This window comes from Sphaeramia orbicularis, chromosome 19 (assembly GCF_902148855.1).
Source record: "Sphaeramia orbicularis chromosome 19, fSphaOr1.1, whole genome shotgun sequence".
Lineage (NCBI taxonomy): Eukaryota > Metazoa > Chordata > Actinopteri > Kurtiformes > Apogonidae > Sphaeramia > Sphaeramia orbicularis.
Window position 1 is genome coordinate 6,137,934 of NC_043975.1, and position 23,065 is coordinate 6,160,998.

The window sequence follows — 23,065 nt, forward strand, 5'->3', positions numbered from 1 at the left end:
TCAGAGTAAACTGAAGGTTATTAAAACAAAACAGAAGCAAAATTGATGTTTTCAGCTAAATGCGTCATTAACTGAACATAAAAACAAGTGTCTCCAACCACTGTCCTTTATCACACTCTGGTTGAATCAATGTTATAGAAGATGATGGTGTTTCCATGGTAACTACGGAGCCTCTGAACGTCCAAATAGGTCATATCTGATGACCATGAAAACATGACAAACTGTGTTTTACACCAGTTATTTACATGTATCGATAGGATTCGAGGTTCAACAGGTATTAAACATTTAAGATCAGTAGATGGTTTTGGTCGACGGTGGTTGTTTGGGACTTTGAGGGTTAAAGTCGAGTTTTTGCATCATATTCTGTAGTCCAGTTTTAGTCCAAACTATTGTTACTGTATTAGCTTTGAACCCTTAAAGACCTAAAACTATTTTTTTGTGCTAACTTACAAAGGAAGTATTTATGTACATATAACCTTTCCTAAATGATTTACCACTATTTATGATTTTAAGCTCTGCATTTTTCAGTGAAAATCATATATTTTCCAAAATATTTAATTTAAAAACTCAGTGTAAATTCAAAGGTTATTATATCAAAACAGAGAAAACTGAAAAAAATTATTATAATATACAATAATATTTTCCCCTGCATTCTGCATTTTTCAGTGAATATCAAGTATTTTCCTGTAGTTAATTCACTGGTGATGTGGATGTTCATAAAACCTCAGAGTAAAGGTTACTAAAACAAAACAGAAGGAAAATTGATGTTTTCAGCAAAATATATATCATTAACTGAACATAAAACCAACCTTCTACATCCCTGCCATTTATCGAACTCCATGGGTTTTACTGGTGAATCAATGTTGTAGAAGATGATGGTGAACAACTGTATTTTACACCAATTATTTACTGATAGAATTAGTGGATCGGCAGGTAGTAAAACAGTTTAGATCAGTAGATGGTTTTGGTTACTGATGGTTGTTTGAGTTAAACGACACAAAAAAATTTGAAACACGAGATTTTAGCATAAATTCAATACATAGCTGTGTTTTACTACTCTGTATTTGATGTCATCATCAAAAGCAGCGTGCAGCTCGTCTGAGTTCCACTATTGTCCTATATTGTGCTTCTTTGGTGTGATAGTATTTACTGGAGGCATTCCAGGCCGTCAAACTGCATCACAGAGTTGGACACACAATGAAAATATTGAAGGCCTGACATGATGATCACACACAACTCTCTGTGTAGCAGCCTTGAAAGAATGAATAGGAAACGGGCTGCTTTAGTAAGCTTCCATTATTCATTAAGCACTGTACTCCTCCATGTCAACAACCTCTGTAATGACACAGGCAAACCGTGACTTCCTCCTTCTTCTGTTCACTCTTTACTTCAATATCTCAACTTCCTTTTTACATCTGAGCGCCCAAGGACTGATATGAAATCGCTAACCTCATAGTATAAATGCCTAAGACATACACTATATAGACAAAAGTATGTGGACACATTGAATTCAGGTGTTTCTTTTCTAAGAGGGGTCTGGGATACAAAACAGTAATGACTAATATGTTACAATATAGTTTTATATTGAGATAAACATCATTACATTGGTTAGTTTGGTTTAAATTGTTATCTTTACTTCCAAAATGCCTAAGAGATGGCTGTGACTCAACTTCTCTCAACTATGACTATGATTTTAAATGTTCTACCTCTAAATTTCTCAAATACTTTTCATGCTCTGACTGTAAATAATCATTTTCTACCACAACTAACCATCTACTTTCTTCACATCTCACTTCAGGAAGATAAATCTCCCATTAAACTTTAAGGAAACATTGATGTTTATAAACTATATGGACAAAAATATTGGGGCACATCATGTCTACAGGGTGGTTACATGGTTAGTTGTGGTAGAAAATTATTATTTATAGTCGGAGCATGAAATTTTTTTTTAGAAATTTAGAGGTAGAACATTTAAAGTTATCAAAAATAAATGTTGACTGTCTCATTAAATGTTGAAATATTAATGTTTATAAACTGCATGGACAAAAATATTGGGACACATCATGTCTACAGGGTGGTTACATGGTTAGTTGTGGTAGGAAATTATTATTTATAGTTGGAGCGTGAAAATTTTTTTAGAAATTTAGAGGTAGGACATTTAAAATCATTTAAATAATGGTGACTGTCTCATTATATGTTGAAATATTGATGTTTATAAACTACATGGACAAAAATATTGGGACACATCATGTGTGCAGGGTGGTTACATGGTTAGTTGTGGTAGAAAATTATTATTTATAGTCGGAGCATGAAATTTTTTTTAGAAATTTAGAGGTAGAACATTTAAAATCATTTAAATAATGTTGAATGTCTCATTATACGTTGAAATATTGATGTTTATAAACTACATGGACAAAAATACTGGGACACATCATGTCTACAGCTGTAAGATGTCCTGTTCATGATGATTTGAGATAAAAACATCAATATCAATAATCAATATTATATTTATCACAATATGAAACTATATTATGACATTTGTTATTATTACTGTTAGAAAAGAAACACCTGAATTCAACGTGTCCCAATACTTTTGTCTATATAATGAATGACTTTGGTTATTAGGCTATGAGGCTCATGAAATGATGCGTTTTAGAGCCTGTAAACTCCAAAACATGCCACAAAACACAGAACTTTATGAGCTGACTGTATTTGATGCGAGACAGTTAAAGAAAATGATCCGACGTTAATAAAGTCTGGAGCTGCCGCCGCCGATCGGTGCCACGTTTTATTATGTAGGAGCGGAAATTTATCGCATGCTTTAAACATGTGCAGAGGCTGATGATGTCGAATCACAGGACTGGGTGGAACTTCGACGCTTTATAGTTTACGACGCTGCAGAAATGACAGGAGATAATCTAGTTTCCAATACGCATCACATGAGATAAAACATCTGCCTCCAGAATCAATTCAAAGCAGGTTAGAAAACGTTCAATAGTGATTTAGAGAAATGTCGCAGATTAAAAAGGAAAGGATAAATATCTGCACATTAGGCCTCGGAAATGTAATAATAATAATTATGGTTTTATTCCGTAATATACACTTTTCTATCTTTAGTTTCCTTTCAAGGTCATGTTGTTTACACTATCAAATAAAATGTGTTGAATAAGATTTCAGACTGTGCTTTTAAGTTCATGGCACCTTTTACATCGTTTTCATCCAGTTGCATTTTTGGAACATGTTCATTTTTGTGCATTTTGTTGGTTCTTATTTCCTCTTACATATATGTACATACATATTAATCTTATCGCATGTTTTTCATTTAATTTAAAAATCATTTGTGTTGTTTTCATCTTGTTGCATTTTTTGCGACATTTTCATCTTTGCGTATCTTGTTGGTTCACATGATTTCATAATCCCCCCCACTTTTATGCATAAAATTTTAAAAATATTGCATTGTAACTTGACACGGATATTGATGTAATATGCAACACGCAACGTCCTCAGCTCGGGCATCCACAGAAGGTAAACGAATCACGAGCCTCAGAAAAAGTCCTTCAAGATGATGAGAAATGCAGCTCATTTGCCGACAAAAATATCTGCAAAAGACAGAGAAAACCTAATGTCCTACACAAAAGCGGGGGTGGGGTGAACAGGGTGTGGGAGAAGAAACGTTTTAGTTCATTGAAATGCATGTTTTTCCAGTTCCCTCATATTTTCGCAATGTGTCAGATTTTTGCAAATTCCCACAATTTCACTGCATAAAATCACATAAAACCCCCAGATTTTCCATCGTATAATTAAGGATATTTGCCCGAATAATCTTGGATTTTTGTTTGCATAATCTTGGATTTTCACCCTCATAATCAAGGATTCTTGCCTGCATAATCATGGACTTTTGCCCTCATAATCAAAGATTTTTGCCTGCATAACAAAGGATTTTTGCCCACAAAACCAAGGATTTTTGCGTGCACAATCAAAAATTTTTGCCCACATATTCAAGAATTTTTGCCTTGTATAATGTTGGATTTTTGCCCTCATAATCTTGGATTTTTGCCCTCATAATCTTGGATTTTTGCCCTCATAATCAAGGATTTTTGCCTGCATAATCATGGACTTTCGCCCTCATAATCAAAGATTTTTGCCTGCATAACGAAGGATTTTTGCCCGCAAAACCAAGGATTTTTGCGTGCACAATCAAAAATTTTTGCCCACATAATCAAGAATTTTTGCCTTGTATAACGTTGGATTTTTGCCCTCATAATCTTGGATTTTTGCCCACATAATCAAGGGTTTTTGCCCACATAATCAAGGATTTTTGCCCTCATAATGTTGGATTTTTGCCCACACAACCAAGGACTTTTGCCCACATAATCAAGGCTTTTTGCCCGCCTTTTTCTGGAGGGACTGAAAACTGTTTATCATAACAACATTTTTGCCCCTTTCGCTCTAATGCAGATACACAAATGCAACAAACACGCATTAATTCACAAGCACAAATTCCTCCTATCTGCAGCATCTTTTAACTCCAGACACATTATCATAAACATCCCACTCTCTAAGAATGTGTGGGCATGGCATATAAAATGAGTGCATCTCATTTTCATTTACCTCCAACATCTGAAGGACTCTACAGCAGCTCCGTCTCTTTCTTCCTGCCTGTCAAAGCGCTATTAGCCACCTTCCCCGCCTGTAGGTTCCCCATTGTTTCCCAAGGAAAACCTAATATTTGTTTTTCTAGTCATTCACTCAGATAAAAAAAAAAAAAAAAAAAGTAGACTGAAACATATTTTAAACCGGAGCTTGAAATGTTTACTTTCACTTCAGTTAAAATCAGGCCAAAGAGTGTCGGGACTTAATCTCTTTTGGGTTCCACACGGCTTCCCTGAGCAGGTCACCAAATTAGGTTTCCATATTCTCCAGCCTAAAGACAAATTATAGTTTATGAAATATGTGCTTATCCTCGAATCACCTCTGTCAACACTCCTCCACAGGCAGCTGGAAGTGTTAAGTATAGGACTGGAGGATTTTTACAAACAGGTTTTAGCTGCATCGCTTCACACTGACAGATGTGAAGTGTTTTGTTTTGAGTTTGTTTTTTTTTTTTTTGACTGGGTTTGTTTCCTTTTCAGAGTTTTAACATCAAGGTCACAGACTGTGTCTCTGAAAACTTGCCTTCTAAGAGTTTGTGGTGGACTTTGTACTTAGCTCCAATAGCGACTGACAGGAATACAATAGGGAAACTATGTGGTGCCTGGAGGGGGAAATGCAACATATTACTCGTGGGCAGCTGCTGCACAGTGACATCATTCAGGACTTCCCAGGGTTCTGTGCTTTTATTAAAACCAGAAAGGCTGAGCTGCTTGTCTGCACGGCCTGGGTTACATCCAAAACACAGCGCTAACCCCGATATCAGCGCCACTTATGTGGTTCAAGTTCAAGACTCCGATTACAAAAGACAGCTTCTACATTGTGTTGAGGGTTTTCTGAGGTAGTTACAGACCTGATTCACCTCAAGTAAACTGTTCAATGTCCTCATATTTAGAAGACAGTTTCAGGTGACCTCAGGTGAGTTTCAGGTGTGCACAGATCAGGCATTTATCCTGTTACATCCTTTATATTTCTTTGTTCTTGCTGCATATTTTAACTTCTCACCTCATGTCATTTTCATTACAACATTTTTATCTGGTCACATCATTTTACTTTTGTTTATCTTCATCTTTTAACATTTTGTTCCTTCTTTTTCATCTTGTTATCATCTTTAATTTCCCAGTTTGGGATACATAAAGTACATCTATCTATTTTGTTGTTTTTATCTTGTTTTCATCTTGTAATGTGTCATTTTATTTTCATCTCGCTGCGTCTTTAACACAATTTTCTAAACCTAAATCCATCAATCATCATCTGGTTTCTCTGAAGCACTTTTTTTTTTTTTTTTTTTTTTACAGTTTTCATTTGCCAAACGTGTAACTGTGAATGTTTTTCAGAAGATAAAGACATCTTGTACCTGAAACTTTGTGTCTATCATTAAAAGTAATGACTTGTTGAACTTAACATCTTCTTCAGAACCACTTGTTTGTAAAACCACGTCACACCACACTTTCAAGGCCTAACATCTCAAAAACTTCTGAAGATGTAAGGCTGTAATTTTCTGCAATATTTACAAAGACTATTACCATTATTTCCTGAAAATATGAAGCAAATTAGAGATGGTCAGATAGCAACATTTTCCTAAATCTGGTGATTCCAGGTGGATTTCACTCATTAACCCAGAGATGCATGAGTGGGTCAAAAAAAAAAGACCCAGTGAGGTTGTTTTCTTGCAATATCTTTGTAACAAAAAGTTGCTATTATTACATATTCCAGGTATTCCTCAAGAAACATGTCATTGACATCACGCATTTAAAATTTTTTATTTACCTTTTATAGATTTTATGAAATGGTAGTTTTTGGATTACAACCTCAAGCTTCCACAGGTGGGAAGTTTACAATGGAATTTCATCTGAACCTTTGATTCATTCAACAGCAAAACCAAAGGACTCACTTACAAAATGCATGTTGGCATAGTTCTATTACTGTTATATACTTACTATATATTCTTTGCTTTTCAAATTTTCAAAATATTACAAAAAAAAAATTGTTAAAAATGTTAAAATATGAAAAATAGAAAATATTTCTAACATGAAATAATTCTTTCATGGACCAAAATATAATACAAATGATTATTTTTAACAAAAGTGGCATAAAAACACATTCATTTTAACGTAAGTCTGGACACTCATGCGTCTAAGGGTTCAATCTCCATCCTCACGCCTGGGTTCGTTATATAATAATTTGGGAAACACAACATGATGCAACTACGAGTCAGAAAAAGCAGGATTCTCCAAGGACAAACTCATACTGACATGAACTGCTTTAACCTGCTGAGGAAAATGCATCTCCACATCTAAAGAGATCCTTCAGGAAACTGCCAGCGCTGTAAAATCACACCAAAGGCCACGTATTAAATGATTAAGCAAACTGTTTAAACTATCATCTGGTATTGATTATAGGATTAAATGCGTCAGGATCTGTCTGCGTCAGCTTAGCAGGTGATTGAAAGATTGATCATGAAGCTGTAGATCTTTGCCTCATCAGGAAAAAAAAAAAAACAAACTGCGAGAAACGGCCTAGTCAAGACCAAAAGCTTAGCACACATTCCACCAATGGACGCTGCATTAAAGTAGATAAAAAACCCTAACAGGAAATGGTCTATTCTCCAAATCCGAGCACACAAACGGTCAGTACGGTAAGTCCACAGCAGCATGGTGATAAAAAAAGACGATGCGAAGGGTTTCAAGGGGAAGCAGCGCTAGTTTGGAGATGACAGATTTAATTTTAGATTATCGTTCTGTTGCGTCTCATGTGCTCGGGCGTTGTGTTATCTCACAGGACGAACTCACAATGCCTCCTTTGAGCAGATGGTTTACTGGTTCTGATGCAACCAGAGGATGAGGGAGGACGAAGAGGAGAACCCTGATCTCTGTCCACATGTTTCTGATCTGCAGAGACCTATCACAGTCTAAAACCAGCTTCAGCTTGGACACAGTTTCATCAGAAACAGCAACAACAACAACAGGGTCCTGCTTATAGGACAGACTGGAAGGCCAGATCAAGCGGTGACACATTTCATGTTCAATAAGCTCTGTGTTTAAACTAAATAATTTATCGCCATGTTTAATACATGTATGAATAGTAGGGGTGTGTATTGGCAAGAATCTGGTGATACGATACAAATCACAATACTAGGATCACGATATGATACATCAAGATACTGTTAAAAAGGCAATTTTTTGTTTGTTTCTTTTTTTAAATGATTATTTCCTTGAAGAATTGAATAATGCCAGAAATATGCACAAATACTAAACACATTTTTATTTGATCACAACAGGATCTAATGCTATATCACAAAGTTTTCCTGTGTTAAAACTTAAATTATGTTTTACAGACATTACAGTTTAAGATCCTGTTCAAATGTTCATATTCCATGAGTTCATAACTAACATCAGAACATTATTTTTGTGCAATCGCAACAAAGGAACGAACATTATTTAATAAAAGAGTGTTAAATAATAAGAAATAAAATATAAACAAAAAAAATTCACCTCCAAAGTATCTGCATTTGAATAAATACGTAAAAATATCGATACAGTGCTTTTGTACAGTTGAATAAAAAAACCTGTGATCCCAGCACACCCTCTTTCAGTCTTACTTCTCTGTGAATGCATGTTATGAAGCTTCTAAAATCCTCCAGGCAGGAAGTACAACTCTGCTCACATGCTCTGCTTCTGCTTTTTTGGTCCTCGAAACCACTGCTTCGACCGCTCATCATTATATAACCACCACTTTGCGATATCACCGAGAAAGCACAAGAAATTAGTGACAACATCTGCCAATTCTGGACACAACAAAAATCTTACACAGAAATAGAATGTTTTTACACTAATGGTAAGATTCAAGGCAAAATACAGTGATTTTGTGACTTGTCATTTACTGTATAAAGACAATAGCATCATCTGCATAGAATGTGATTTTGTTATTTCTTTTACAATCAGAGCAGACGAATCAACATTTGAATCGAATCATCACGAATCAAACGAATCATCACAAGTAGTGTAACAGCCAACTTTGTGCAATCTGACAAAAACAACAACATTTACATAAATCACCAATTTATCTACTATTGATTACAATCACCAATATTTTCATGAGTTAAACTGAAGTATTTCTGGGGGGGGGGGTTTGACCCAGCTATATATACAAACCTACAAAATAATGATAATCACATAAAAACAGAATGTTAACTTGTTTTACTATGCAACAATATCCAATTGATACTTACTGAATTAGCGAAATTAGAAAAAAAAATCTGTCAAAAATGTGTAAAAATCTCATTTACTGATTCTCTTGTTTCTTCTTATCTACAGTTTAGACAAACAGCGATAATTCCTAGAGGTTTGGAAGAAAAAAAGGGATTGTGCGGTAAAACCCTTGAACAACCAACAAGACCTGTCAAAAGCCTTCTTTGTAAACCACAAAAGTAATATTTCTTGTTGTAAAAAACAGTGTCGTCACAACAGCAGTGCAGGACTTCTAATAAAACAGAGTTTTCCATAAAGAACTCCCTCAGTGTTTAGTTGTGATGTGGAAATAGTACAAAATTTGATGGATTATGAGTAATTCTCTACACAGGAAAAATACTCTTATGAATATATGATGTTTGACAGTAGCAGAGAGTGTAGACACAGAGATTAGTAGAAAAAGATAAATCTGTGGCGCTTTTTTGTGTCAGTTTCAGCAGAATTTGGCTCCGACAGAGGCTGATGTCTAATATTAGGCTTCTCGAGCAGAAATGCTGACTTCGAGGTACAATATTAGCTCAAAACAAATCTGAGAATCACCTGGATTTCTTGCAGTTAGATGCTCAGTTCCATACTTTTAGTTTTATGCTCACTGATCAATTTAGGTGAATTTTAGGTATTTATCAGTTTGATGTAAATCAGCTCAACTGTTGCCAAGTGTAAAATAGAGTCAAAAATTGTTCTGACAGTGCATTTTTGTCATGGTGACAAGGATGTCAGCCGATAAAATCCATTATCAGAAGCTTTCTTCATTGTTTCTATGCTCTACCTCGAAATTTCTAAACTATATTTCATGCTCTGACTCTAAATACTAATTTTCTACCATAACTAACCATCTACTTTCTTCACATCTCACTTAGGAAGAAAAATCTCCCATTAAACTTTAAGGAAATATGGATTTTTTTTTTTTTTTATACATGACTATGATTTTAAATGTTATAGTTCCCATTAAACTTCACAGAAATACTGATGTTATCATGAACAGGACATCTTATAGCTGTAGACATGATGCGTCCCAATATTTTTTTTCCATATAGTTTATAAACATCAATATTTCCTTAAATTCTAATGGGAAATTTTTCTTCCTAAGTGAGATGTGAAGAAATTAGATGGTTAGTTGTGGTAGAAAATAATTATTTAGAGTCAAAGCATGAAAAATATTTTAGAAATTTAGAGGTAGAACATTTAAAATCATAGTCAATGTTGAGAGAAATTAAGTAAAAACCATCTCTGAGGCATTTTGGAAGCAACGATAACAATTTAAACCAAACTAACCAATGTAATGCTAATTATCCCAATATAAAAGCATATTATGAAATTTCAATCAGTCAATCAATCTTTAGTTATATAACATTTTTTCATAGTGAAATGTAGCACAAAATTTGTCATTATTACTCTCTTTTCCATTAACCCTCAAACTGCGCGAATAGAACTTACATAAACTGCATAAAAATTCACCGAATGGAAAAACGACAATTTCGCCAAAATTGTCTCGTTTTTTGATTAAAAGTTTTTGCACTGGCAAGAGGTGGTTTTTCAAAACTGCAAATGGAAAGACCTTTTTCCACAACTAGAGTTACATGAACACAGAAAAAAAACGGATGTTACAACAAGGAAAGAAGAAGAGCTTTAGAACAAACATGGCGTGGTATGTGTGGACACACCAGGAAACTGAATATTTTTTAAAATTTAGTATGAGATAGAGGGGTAATATATAATAATAATGAATATATCTGTAAATCAACACCATCGTCACCATGTTTATGGAATGACGTCTCGTGTCATCTCGCGATAATAAATTAATAAATCATGGCATTTGTGATTTAATGGAAAAACTGACATTACACACTTCTGTTTTTTCGACATTTAGTAAATATTGGTAAAGTTTTGCATATGTCCAATGGAAAAGCCACTATTGTTTTGTATCCCTGACCCCTGTTAGAAAAGAAACAACTGAATACTTTTGTCCATATAGTGTATTTTCAATTGTTGAGGCATTTTACATTTAAAATTGGGACTTTTTTGGATGCACAGCAGCGGTATGCATCAATTATCTGGTATTTTTTTGCTCTTACTGTACTATAATTCCACATACACATGAGACAGAAGTTGTCAGAGCGGCGTCTGAGTTATAGCTGCCTTTACACTGGGGAATAAACACATACACTTGGATTTGTCAAGTAAATTAAGCATCTTCACTGGAAGGAAAAGATTTGCATGATTACAGTGCAGACAGATGAGGCATAAACAAACAACGTACAAACTGCCTCCATGTGTGAAGTGAAACCTTAGGGTATGTAGATTATATGGTGAAAATTTAATGCGTCAAGTCATAAAATGCACAATTGGTTTGTGCTACGTGCACCGCTACAAATTACCAACGCTTATTTCAAGTGGCTGGTTAAGTGTGCGTTTTTATCTCCTCACAGAGCACAACTTGTAATGTTTTATCTTTAGTAAATCATTTAAGTGTGATGCTGAAATTCACTCTGCAGGGTTTGCATTCTGTAGCATTAGCCACAAGCACAAACAAGCCTACGGTTGCAACATGCAGCAGCTTAATGTGCTCTGAGGCGAGGAAAAAAACAAAACAAACGCTGTTTCTGTCAAAACGCAGATTGTGCTATTACAGACCGCATGTGTAATTCATGAGGCTGAACCTGTTTCTACCGGCAAATATCTGACACGTTCTGGGTCGGGCTGAGATCAGCGCTAATCGTTGCGACTTGATGCCAATTAGTTCCTTCCTCGCCTTTTTTTTTTTTTTTTTTTTTTTTAGGGGTAAAAGTGAACTTAAAAGTGGCTGAAACACAGCGTGGTGTGAAGTCTCAAAGCTCAGAGTTAGCGTTTGGAAGGTTTTTAAGTGTAGGCAGGTGGGCGTGTACGGAGGGACTTAACTCCAGGCGTGAGATTTGAGAGTTTATACCCAAGAAACTCCAGGTATGTACGAGTCATTCTCCTCCATCTCGCTGTGGATTTCATTAATCACCACATCTGTTCGCTTTGCAGAGCACACCCACGCCTGAAAAACACGCGCTGCACAAGTGTTTCCAATATGACATTTTAGAGTTTTAACTCAAGCCAAAAAAAACAAAAAAAAGACGTGAAAATAACATCTTGGCTTGTGTGGCAGACGGCAATTAAATGTAGGTCGAAAACAGCCACTGAAGTAACAAACCTGCACAATTTTACTTCTGTGTCTTAGTTTTTATTAACTCATCTGAGCTCTGACAATAAAAAAAAGTACCAAAGCCTTTTTTTTTATCCTCTTGAGACCCAGAAATGCATTTTTATCATCTGTAGAGGATAAGAGTTTCACAGCTTTCACAGACAAAGAAAAAAGAACTAAAAACACTGTCTACTACAAAGGACATTCCATGTATGTGTCTCATCTGTACTGTCTGACATTTTTGGTTTTTGCAATTCCACTGCCATGTTCCAATACTTGGTGAAAATGTACAGTCTGTATAGAACGTATTACTACTACTGTTATTATCATTATATTTAGTTTTTTGCACTACCTTTAACCACGCACACTTTTTCTTGGACTTTATTCTGTTGCTGCCTTAACCGCTGAATTTCCCCATTGTCGGATCAATAAAGTTTAATCTAATCTAATCTAATCTATTAAAAAAAATAAAAATATATCTGAAAAACGGCTGCACTATGCTGTTTCCAATCAAGACACCGTTTACATGACCATAAAAATCCAATACCTGGGAGTAATTAGATAACTGTAATAATCAGATCTGACGTGTTTACTTGCACTTAAGAAACGCGATAATCGAAAACCTTGGTTCAGAAGTTTCAGTCCATTATCGGATTTCTTTTGGAGTATGCACGCATGTAGTGATGGTAACTTCCTGTTTTGGATCCCGTTTACATATACAGTCGCGTAAAAAATTATTAGACCATAAAAAGTTATCAAAAACAACAGTTTTGCAATCAAGTACTAACTCCTGTGTGTATCAAGTGACTAAAACAGACAGAAAAGAAAACACGGAATGACTAAAAGCACTGTTTTTGTCAGTACAATGACATAGACATTGATGGAAGAACTGAAGTGATTTTGGTTTTTATCAAGAAAACATGGAAAATGGATAGATATCAGCTCTGAAATTAAACTACTATGAGTTATTTTTGTTGTTTGGACAAATATAATGATAACAAGTGTACCTTTAGTTGTACCAGGCATTAAAATGAACAAGAAATTGAAGAAAACAAGGGTGGTCTAATAATTTTTTCCACAACTGTACACCATACAATACATATCTACAAGTAGGATTATTTGTATCACAATGCTGTACATTGTATTATGCTATAAACATCTAATATTATGTTTCATAACAGCAAAAAGTTTAGAAATTAAAGGAAAACACAAAGTTTTATCAAAAAAAAAAAAAACAACACTACTTGGCGTTCTTCAGATGCACTCGCAAAGATTAAGATGAAAATGTACCTGGGATCGACCTGAGAACATCTGGGAATTTCCTTTTTTTGACATTAAGTTTTATTTTTCAAAATGTATCACCTCTCTGCAAGTAGCTCTGGCTTGTCATCAAATAATAGTTAACAGTTAATATTAAAAATACATAAATAAATCAAATCAGAGTTAGAATTACAAGCACTTAAACTAAAATTCAAGCACCTTTCAGACGCAACATTGAAATTCAAGCATTTTTAAAGATTTCAAGCACCCGTATGAACCCTGCATACGTGAAAACATTGGCGCATTGGGGACAAATCTGCTGCTATATATGACAAAACATATTACAATATTTAGTATTTGTGTGCATGAAAATGAGCTTAAAGTTTAAAAAAAGGCCAAAACTTAGACGTTTTCTGGGTCTCGGGAGGATGTGATCCATCTATAAGCTCAGTTTTCTTCTTCCCAGGCCACAGAATTGCATTACTCGAGAAGGAAAAATGAAATGATAAAAGCCGAATCAATTTGCCGGTGGCAGTCCGACGTTATTTCTTCCTGCATCCTCACACAATCTCATTTGTCTCGTCGAGTGGCGGCTGTTTGTTTATTTAGCGGCGTCCTCATTAACTTGTTCCGCGGCAATCGCCATTCTTGGTGGAGTCTATATGGCGTAATTGGAAATGAATTCATACAGAAATACCAGAGACGGATGAAAGCGGAGAGAGGGGAGAGAGGAGGAAATCAAGGCGATGAATCATTAAGTGAAACTGCGAGACGAGTTGAAACGGAGCCAGAGGAGGTCGAGGAAGACGTGGACTGATGTGATGAAGTGTGTTTTGTTGATTATGAGCTGCAGTTCCTGGTCTAAATCTGGACTAAAACGCCGTCACATGTGTTTAACTGCTGCTTATGGGCCTGATTGTTGCGATTAAACATCTGGACGCCACAACCTGTTGGACGGAAGGAGGCGGAGTTTCTGTTCAAATCCACATTGTGAGCAGGAGAGTCCTCGTTTGCTCGTTATTTTCTTGAATTTCGCTCCTCCTCAGTATTATAACAGGAATATTTCTAATTCTGCATGTTTTGTGTCATCTATGTCAAACCATCGCTGCAAACGAAGGAGACGTTAATGATTTTCAAGGCTAAAATAACAGGTTTGGATGAATGAATGACTTTAAACTGCTTTATTTTCCTGCATTGACATCCTTCAGGCAGATCTGTCTCATGTGTTTCCGGTGAAATATACTGCAAATTATAACCCAGTTCACAAATATCTGCGCCTTTTATACTTATTTCCATTCACTATTACAATGCAAACATTACAAGTTGGTTCTTTATCATGGTCATAGTTTGGAATTTTGAGAATTAGAGCCAGTATTGCATAGAATCGACACTTCAACTGTTCATTGAGCTCATAAATATAAAACATTTTAGCAAAAACCTCGAGCTGGCTCACACTGAGGGACTGTATTTATTTGATATTGAAATTTAAGTTTATTTTGGTTATAAGAAGAAGAAGGAGAAGAAGAGGAGGAAGGAGGAGAGGAAAAGACATAGAAGGGAGGAGAAGAAGGAGAAGCTGGAGAATGAGGAGAAGAAAAAGAAGAAGGAACAGAAGAAGGAGGAGGAGTGGAAGAAAAAGAAGAGAGGAGAAGGAGGAGAAGAAGAAGGGAGGAGAAGAAGAAGGAGCAGAAGGAAGAGGAGTAGAAGAAGAAGAAGGGAGGAGAAGGGGAGAAGAAGAAGAAGGGAGGAGAAGAAGGAGCGGAAAGAGGAGGAGGAGAAGAAGAAAAAGGGAGGAGAAAAAGGAGAAGGAGGAAGAGGAGAGAAGAAGGAAAAGAAGAAGGGAGGAGAAGAAGGGGGAGGGGGAGAAGGAGCAGAAGAAAAAGAAAAAGGAGCAGAAGGAGGAGTAGAAGAAGAAGAAGGGAGGAGAAGGAGAAGGAAGAGAAGGAGGAGAAGAAGAAGGAGCAGCAGAAGGAGGAGAAGAAGAAGGGAGGAGAAGGAGAAGAAGAAGAAGGAAGGAGAAGGAGTGGAAGAAGGAGGAGGAGAAGAAGAAGAAGGGAGGAGGAGGAGGAGAGAAGAAAAAGAAGAAGGGAGAAGGAGCAGAAGAAAAAGAAAAAGGAGCAGAAGGAGCAGGAGTACAAGAAGAAGAAGGAGAAGGAAGAGAAGGAGGAGAAAAAGAAGAAGAAGGAGGAGCAGAAGGAGGAGGAGAAGAAGAAGGAAGGAGAAGGAGTGGAAGAAGGAGGAGGAGAAGAAGAAGAAGGGAGGAGGAGGAGGAGAGAAGAAAAAGAAGAAGGGAGAAGGAGCAGAAGAAAAAGAAAAAGGAGCAGAAGGAGCAGGAGTACAAGAAGAAGAAGGAGAAGGAAGAGAAGGAGAAAAAGAAGAAGAAGGAGGAGCAGAAGGAGGAGGAGAAGTACAAGGGAGGAGAAGAAGAAGGAGCAGAAGGAGGAGTAGAAGAGGAAGAAGGGAGCAGAAGGAGGAGGAGAAGAAGTAGGAGGAGGAGAAGAAGAAGAAGGAAAAGAAGACGACTCACACCTCAAACATGTGAAAACAGAACAGAACCTCCTTCATTCCATGGGAACTGAACCTGTCACACGCTGCCTTCACTTCCATGTACTGAACCAGTGGGTGGACACTCACATCCTATTTATTCCCATTTATGGATCAGACCAAATCCAAACCATAACATAATAATAACACTCATTTCCAACATGATCCAAAACACAAAGACATCAGAGACAAAATCCAAACCACTGTTCATGATCATCCAAAACACATCAGTATGAAAAAGAACCAACACCATCAAAACCTGGATCATAACAATAACAACAACAACAACAACAACAACAATTCCACTGCAAAAAGTCACTCAAATCCAGGACTGTTCACGTGTCTGTCTCCTATTTCTGCTGCTCTTCATACATGACAGTGTTTCATTTCCATCCAAACACCTGACAGATCTACATATATGAACCTTTTTTGCCTCAAAAACATGATTTCATTCCATAATGTTCATGAAACGTCCAGATGAAGTCCCTCCTACTGTTTTTATCCACTTTTAGCTTTAATATAATCCATTACTGAGCAGGACAGGCCTTGTACATTCACCATGCATCACACACCTGTGTCCAAACACAATCAGCAGTAATTAACCACAATCACACCTGATGATGAACACACAGGTCATTTGGGTTCTTCTGAACAGGATTTTATAACATTGACAGTGAAATAAAGTTGTTGGTTTTTTTTTTCATGAAATGATGCTAAATGTCCTTATGAAGGCTTTATTCTATGGTTTAATGATGACTTTGTAGATATTTCGTTCATTTTATGGGTATTTTAATGGCCAATTCAAGAAAAAAACAAAAGAAAAGGCTTAAATTTGCCAAAACTGTATGATTTGTATCAGTTTCTTGCTCTGATTCAGTGAATATTAGTCTATAAATGCAATAATACACAAGTATTGGCTACATCTGTCTGCACTTTTTCACATTTATCAGTCACACCTGATGATGAACACACAGGTCATTTGGATTCTTCTGAACAGGATCTTATAACATTGACAGTGAAATAAAACTAGTTTTTTGTAAATTAATTGTAAATTCTGTGGTTTAATGATGACTTTGTAGATATTTCGTTCATTTTATGGGTATTTTAATGGCCAATTCAAGAAAAAAACAGAAGAAAACGCTTAAATTTGCCAAAACTGTATGATTTGTATCAGTTTCTTGCTCTGATTCAGTGAATATTAGTCTATAAATGCACAAATACACAATTATTGGCTACATCTGTCTGCATTTTTTCACATTTATGCCAACTTTTACACCTTTTTTTGCAATATTTCTTAATTTTTTGGATTTCCCCTAAAACAGGTCAATATAAACACATGCTATGATGTTTTTAAAAGGCAAATAATCAGAAATTCCAACATGACCGGACATTCTCATAATAAAACCAGCATCTTTGCATCCATATATGCCACCTTTTTTTTTTTTTTTGCAATATTTGTTAATTTTCTGCCGTTCCACTAAAAACAAGCCAACATAAATGCATCCTATGAGGCCAAGTATCAGAAATTCCAACATGACAGGACATAAAAGCAGCATCTCTGCATCCACATATGCCTTAACCAACTCTGTCCATGCATCTGTTTCATGCTTAATGTCTCACTGCACATGGAATTAAATGCAACACACTCTGCTCCTCTTCCTTCTTCAAACCCCTGGACAATTCCAGACTTCGACCTGAAACCTCATCACCTCATTGTGCTGCTGTATTGTCTTCCTCACATTTACTTTTAACTCCATCAGCGTCTGTGGAAATTAGTGAGACCTCAGAGCTTGAAATAGACCTAATTTCTTTTGCAAAATTATGCTAAACCTCCTTAAGAAGGCTTTATTCTGTGGTTTAATGATGACTTTGTAGACATTTCATTCATTTTATGGGTATTTTAATAGCCAATTCAAGAAAAAAAACAGAAGAAAACGCTTAAATTTGTCAAAACTGTATGATTTGTATCAGTTTCTTGCTCTGATTCAGTGAATATTAGTCTATAAATGCACAAATACACAAGTATTGGCTACATCTGTCTGCATTTTTTCACATTTATCAGTCACACCTGATGATGATCGCACAGGTCATTTGGATTCTTCTGAACAGGATCTTACAACATTAGCAGTGAAATAAACCTAGTTTTTTTTTTGTAAATAAATTGTAAATTCTGTGGTTTAATGATGACTTTGTAGATATTTCATTAATTTATGGGTATTTTAATGGCCAATTCAACAAAAAAACATAAGAAACCGCTTAAATTTGCTAAATATTCAAATCATTTTGCCAAAACTATATGGTTTGTATTAGTTTCTTGCTCTGATTTAATGAATATTAGTTTATAAATGCACAAATACACAATTATTGTCTACATCTAGCTGCACTTTTTCACATTTATGCCAACTTTTACACCTTTTTTTGCAAAATTTGTACATTTTCTGCATTTCCACTAAAAATAGTTGGACATAAACATATCCCATGAGGTTTTTAAAAGACAAACAATCAGAAATTCCAACATGACAGGACACACTCATGATAAAACCAGCATCTTTGCATCCATATATGCCACGTTTTTTAGCAATATTTGTCAATTTTCTGCATTTCCACTAAAAACAGGTGGATGTAAACGCATCCCATGTGGTTATTAAAAGGCAAATAACCAGAAATTCCAGCATGACAGGACACACTCATGATAAAACCAGCATCTTTGCATCCATATATGCAACCTTTTTTTGCAATATTTGTCAATTTTCTGCAGTTTCACTAAAAACAGGTGGATGTAAACGGATCCCATGCAGTTATTAAAAGGCAAATAATCAGAAATTCCAACATGACAGGAAATAAAAGCAGCATCTCTGCATCCACATATGCCTTAACCAACTCTGTCCATGCATCTGTTTCATGCTTAATGTCTCACTGCACATGGAATTAAATGCAACACACTCTGCTCCTCTTCCTTCTTCAAACCCCTGGACAATTCCAGACTTCGACCTGAAACCTCATCACCTCATTGTGCTGCTGTATTGTCTTCCTTACATTTAGTCTGAACTCCATCAGCGTCTGTGGAAATTAGTGAGACCTCAGAGCTTGAAATAGACCTTTTTTTTTTTCTTTTTTTTTTTTTTAAATAAAATGATGTTAATTCTCCTTTTAAAGGCTTTATTCTGTGGTTTAATGATGACTTTGTAGACATTTCATTCATTTTATGGGTATTTTAATGGCCAATTCAAGAAAAAAAAATGGAAGAAAACGCTTAAATTTGTCAAAACTGTATGATTTGTATCAGTTTCTTGCTCTGATTCAGTGAATATTAGTCTATAAATGCACAAATACACAAGTATTGGCTACATCTGTCTGCACTTATTCACATTTATCAGTCACACCTGATGATGAACACACAGGTCATTTGGATTCTTCTGAACAGGATCTTATAACATTAGCAGTGAAATAAACCTAGTTTTTTTGTAAATAAATTGTAAATTCTATGGTTTAATGATGACTTTGTAGATATTTCATTTATTTTATGGGTATTTTAATGGCCAATTCAACAATAAACAGAAAAAACCTCTTAAATTTGCCCAAACTGTATGGTTTGTATTAGTTTCTTGCTCTGATTTAGTGAATATTAGTCTAGAAGTGCACAAATACACAATTAATCATTACAACTACCTGCACATTTTCACATTTATGCCAACTTTTACACCTTTTTTTTGTAATATTTGTTAATTTTCTGCATTTCTCACTAAAAACAGGTGGATGTAAATGTATTCTTTGCGGTTTTTAAAAGGCAAATAATCAGAAATTCCAACATGACTGGACATACTCGTGATAAAAGCAGCATCTCTGCATCCACATATGCCTTAACCAACTCTGTCCATGCATCTGTTTCATGTGTAATGTCTCACTGCACATGGAATTAAGTGCAACACACTCTGCTCCTCTTCCTTCTTCAAACCCCTGGACAATTCCAGACTTCGACCTGAAACCTCATCACCTCATTGTGCTGCTGTATTGTCTTCCTTACATTTACTTTTAACTCCATCAACGTCTGTGGAAATTAGTGAGACCTCAGAGCTTGAAATAGAGTTTTTTTTGGTAAAATGATGCTAAATCTCCTTATGAAGGCTTTATTCTGTGCTTTAATGATGACTTTGTGGATATTTCATTCGTTTATGGGCATTTTAACGGCCAACTCAATAAAAAAACAGAAGAAACCTGTTAAATTTGCCCAAACTGTATGGTTTGTATTAGTTTCTTGCTCTGATTTAGTGAACATTAGTCTATAAATGCACAAATACACAATTAATCATTACAACTACCTGCACATTTTCACATTTATGCCAACTTTTACACCTTTTTTTGCAATATTTGTAAATTTTCTGCATTTCCACTAAAAATAGTTGGACATAAACATATCCCGTGAGGTTTTTAAAAGACAAATAATCCAAAATTCCAACATGACAGGACACACTCGTGATAAAGCCAGCATCTTTCCATCTATATATGCCACTTTTCTTTTGCAATATTTGTAAATTTTATGCATTTCCAATAAAAATAGTTAGACATAAACAAATCCCATTAAGTTTTTAAAAGACGAATAATCCAAAATTCCAACATGACAGGACACACTCGTGATAAAACCAGCATCTCTGCATCCATGTATGCCACATGTTTTTGCAGTATTTGTAAATTTTATGCTTTTCCACTAAAAACAGGTGGATGTAAACACATCCCATATAGTTATTAAAAGGCAAATAATCAGAAATTCCAACATGACAGGAAATAAAAGCAGCATCTCTGCATCCACATATGCCTTAACCAACTCTGTCCATGCATCTGTTTCATGCTTAATGTCTCACTGCACATGGAATTAAATGCAACACACTCTGCTCCTCCTCCTTCTTCAAACCCCTGGACAATTCCAGACTTCGACCTGAAACCTCATCACCTCATCGTCTTCCTTACATTTACTTTTAACTCCATTCCAACATCTGTGTAAATTAGTGGGACCTCAGAGCTTGTGGAGGCTTCAGTAAAGGCTGGAGTGGACCAGTGGAGCATGCACGTCTGCTCTGCTTCGTTAAACATTTCTTTCAAGTTCCTCATCCAAATTGGACTTTACAGAGGTCTGACAGCAGAGGTTCATCAGCTTCAGAGCTGATGCTGACCCTGACCCTGTCTCCGGACCTAAACCCTCTCCTTGGGGGCTTTAATTACGCGCCCACCTTACATCCATCATCTGCATATTAACAGTCATACGTCAGGAGTCAAAACACCAGCAATAAGCAAGTCTAAGCAGATCCATTTGATATGCAGACCCAGGACATGTTGAAACTAGCCCAAATATAGTCCACGCAGCCAAACCTTCTAGTGGATGTGGAGACAGAGTCAGAATTTTGGTGCGTTCTAGAAAATAAGAGGAGAACCGAGCATTGGAACATTTGGGGGAAAAAAACTCACATTTTGGCGCACGGGGTTCACTGCAGGTTGTCTTTTCCCCTCCTGGTATTTATTTACCCAAGCAGTTTAAGGACAAACGCGTTCAGTGGGTGAGCAGAAACGAGCCGCGCACCTGAAATGGACGCGTCGGTAACGAGCGGAGGGAATTCACCACGCGCCGCAGCTGTGCGTAACGGACAGGTAACACGGCGTTGGCGTCGGACTGGAAAATGACCCACATATGGATCATCTCCCCACGCCAACACGCCGAAAAACACCAAAGGAGCAGAAAATGTGGGGTTTCCACTCACCTGGACGGCTCCGGAGGTGAGTCCTTTGCGCAGATTGTCTTGGAAAAGGCGAGGCGATGCTTCAGCGGTGCCGCCTGTCACCGGGAAGGAGGAGTTAGTGTTTACTCCAACAGAACAGAAATGAAACAGAACAGAACAGACCTGAGCGGAGAGGGTTCCACGAAGAGAGGGAGACACGGCCTGGACGAGCACAGTATTACAGTAGCAGCAGGAGGAGGAAGAGGAGGAAGAGGAGGAAGAGGAGCCAGGACCTGCACTGTGACCCGGAGACCCCCAGGCGTCAATGACCAGCCACCAGGAGAGGAGAACCGGGTCCGGGTTCCATTAGTCTGATTAGAAACATGACAGAGATGGACAGAGAAGAAGGGAACATGACATGAGAAAAAAAAGCAAATATACACAGGGAAAAATAGAAGAAGAAACAGGAAAAAACAGTGGCGGCACCAAGTGGGGGGGGGGGGGGGCAAATGTCCCCCCAGTCACAACCTTTGCCCCCTCCCAAATTTGGGCAAATCTTTGGGAAAATTCGGGCAACGAAGAAATATGAAAAATCCATCATTGAAAGTGTACATAACACATTTTGATCCACTCATAATCCACCCAGGCAGACCTGCAGAGGTGGTTTCTTCTGAATAATATAGTTCTAGGTTCAGAATGCTATGTGTTCCTGCAGTTCTGGAATGGATTCATACCTCTGCTTGTATTGCATTCATCTTTCTTCTACATAAGAAATGTAAAGCAAAGAATTAGCACGAGTAGCATAAGGACTGTTTTTTATGTTTTGAACCCAACTATTAATTACAAATAGTTTTGTTAACTGTTCAGGTCTGTTTTATCACTCAGTTTAAATTTCTGCTCAAAGATTATACCGGTCAGTATGAAAGTGGACCTAAGTCTACAGATGTTGTCAGTGATTATATACATGTGCATGTAGTGGAAGCCATTGTATACATACGTTTTGTTTGATTAGTTGGTTAGGCTATTGTTTTTTTTTTGTTTGTTTTCAACATTTATTAACTTGTATACATTGGCATTGCTGTTTGATTGCTGCATGTTTTTCTGATGTGTTTAGAGAAATATGTGTAGTAGTAGATTGTACCTATTAAATAATCATAACAGAAAGTCTGAGTTGTTCATGCTGTAGTTTTTAACAAATACCTTGAAAGCATTAAGTATTACCTGATTTTATCAAAAATTGCCCTGTATTTGAAGTGTAACGGATAGGCTACATATTTATATATATATGTATATATATATATATATATATATATATATATATATATATATATATATATATATATATATATATATCAGCCGCTAAAGCGCAAAGTGTTAATTTTCTTGTCCGCCCCCCCAACATTTTCTTTGCCCTCCAGTTGCCCCCCCACTTTTAAAATCCTGGTGCCGCCACTGGGAAAAAATAACATTAAACTGCATGGATC

At 36.4% G+C, this 23,065-nt stretch overlaps 1 protein-coding gene across 5 annotated transcripts in view; it reads right to left on the reverse strand.

Moving 5' to 3' along the window:
* Window positions 1-21,730, reverse strand: part of ptprea (protein tyrosine phosphatase receptor type Ea) — a 158,590-nt gene extending 136,860 nt beyond the window's left edge. For 4 of the 5 annotated variants that reach the window (XM_030163566.1, XM_030163565.1, XM_030163564.1 and 1 more), the window contains exon 1: window positions 21,624-21,730. The gene's annotated coding sequence lies outside the window, so the exon portion shown is untranslated. Of the gene's footprint in view, window positions 1-21,333; window positions 21,440-21,623 lie in introns of those variants that run through there. The other variant, XM_030163563.1, reaches the window with a different exon arrangement.
* Between the last annotated feature and the right edge of the window lie 1,335 nt (window positions 21,731-23,065).